The sequence below is a fragment of the Grammomys surdaster genome, unplaced genomic scaffold, assembly GCF_004785775.1.
Source record: "Grammomys surdaster isolate TR1022 unplaced genomic scaffold, NIH_TR_1.0 174, whole genome shotgun sequence".
In the NCBI taxonomy this organism is placed as follows: domain Eukaryota; kingdom Metazoa; phylum Chordata; class Mammalia; order Rodentia; family Muridae; genus Grammomys; species Grammomys surdaster.
Genome location: NW_021604622.1, coordinates 21,491,348 through 21,493,665, shown reverse-complemented (window position 1 = coordinate 21,493,665; position 2,318 = coordinate 21,491,348).

Sequence of the window (2,318 nt, the reverse complement as noted above, 5' to 3'; positions counted from 1 at the left end):
TGGATGGATGGATGGATGGATGGTTGGATGGTTGGATAGTTGGTTGGTTGGTTGGTTGGTTGGTTGGTGGTTGGATAGTTGGTTGGTTGATTGGTTGGTTGGTTAATTTTTTCCTACGCTGTCCAAGGTAGTCACAAACTCCTGAATTCAAGTGATTGTAGCACTTCAGCCTCCCAGGTGACTGGAATCACAGACACATGCCAGCGTACCCAGCTTGATTTCTGCCCTTCAACTCCACTGAGAAGACCCTTGCCTAGAACCACCTTGCTGCTGATTCTGGAGGGATTCCTTCCAGCACTTTCCTGCTTAGCCTTCCCAAATCTGTTGACCATACCAGTCAACCTGGAATGGTTCCCTTGGCTCCATCTGCCAGTTTTCTTCAACCTCCCTTCCTAGTCCCTGTATAAGTTTATCTTCCAGTGACCATTCCTGGTATTCCTACACCCCTCTAGCCCCGTGATTCTAAACCTGTGGGCCATGATCCCTTTGGAGTCGAATGACCCTTTCACAGAGGTCACATATCAGATATACCACATATAACATTTATATTAGGATTCATAACAGTAGCAAAATTACAGTTATGAAGTAGCAACAAAATAATTTTATAGTTGGATACACCACAATATAACCTGTGTTAAAGCATCTATGCACTAGAAAGGTTGAGAGTCATGGCTGTAGGCCCTCTTTCCCATGCCTGCTCTTGAGTAATCTCATCCATCCCAGTGCTTTCTGCTTCCTTCTCTCTTCTGGACTCTACCACAATGGAACCAATACAGTTCTGTGGTTATTACAAACTGAGTTGTGTTTCCCAAGAGACTTGTGCAGGTCATAACCTCTCACACCTGTGAGTGGGATCTTATTTGGAATCAGGCTCTCCAAATTGTAGATATGATCAGTTTGTTGTTATGAACTAGATAAGTCCAGGGGCTGCTGTACTTTTAATAACAGACATATTTGGCAACAGATGATCCACTCATTGTGGATGAATTCATTATGTAAAATCATGTAGTATTTGTAAATATCCTAGACACATTCTTCTATGTACTTTAAATTGCGTCTAGATTGCTCATAGTATGTGATTAAAATTAAATACTACATAGGCAAAATCATGCAATATTGCATTGATTATAGGGTGATGGCAAGTTACAAACAGGTCTGGGCTCTATGCAGAGACAATTTTTCGAATTTTTTTTAAGTCTGTTGTCAATGGACTCTGAAGATATAGAGAGAATACAGAACTCACAGGTACACAGTCAGCTACGCTTGTATTTCTCCTAATTGAAACCTTAAAACATTATAACCTCCCTTGTATCCTCTTATGTTGCCTGAAGTGTCCTCCTACTGGGGGGGGGGGGGCTAAACTGAAATAAGGCTTCCACTCTGTCTCACCAGGACCATTTGAATCTGAAGTCCACAGCTTCTGTTTGGTATACAGCTAGTACCCAGTAATTGCCAAATGAATGAATGAATGAATGAATGAATGAATGAATGAATGAATAGAACAAAACCAGTATGGATTGCTAACAATGTTACCCACACTGTTTGTTTATTAAGGTTGTGGTTAACATTGTTGCTAACTGTGGATACCAGAAAAGATAACAAAAATAAAATAAATTAAAAATTTGTGCCGTGATAACACCCAAGTGCTACTAATTGCAGTTATGCATGTGAAGTCTTACTTTAATGCCTGATTACCATGCAGAGCAAGTAAAGACTGTGCACGGTATATCATTAAATGTGGCGGCTCCACTCGGTTGAGTTTTATTTCATTATGATCATGAATTACACATATGCTTAGATTACTAAGTTATGGTTGCTGTCTGCTGTTCGAAAAAGCTTATATTCCTAAACGTTCCCTCTCCTGCTCCCTAGCAATTTTTTGTCCCCTTTTGTGAACTAGGAAGCAGATGGGGGGTGGTCAGAAGGGTTAAGTTATTTCAGGCAAGGGTCTCGAAGGCAGTAAGTGATGACTTTTGGCTCAAGAACTTGGACTTTTACACTAGAGTTAGTTTATTCCTGATGATGCATGTTCTCCAGGAGATTCAGTATAGAGGCTTCTGCTAGTTAAGAGCTACTAGGCTTGACAGCTTGAGGGAAGAAAGGGAGCGAGGGACAAACAGTAGCTGTAGAGTCTCTTCCAAAAGGAGATGACCAAACCCAACATTATAGCTGGTCCCTTAATGCCTCTCCTCCTCTCCCCTATCCATCCCTTCTCTCTCTCTCTCCTTCCCTCCCTCCCTCCCCCCCCTCTGGCTCTCGCTCTCTCTCGCGCGGGGGGGGGGGGGAGGGGGGGGGGGAACACACACAAACAAAAAACA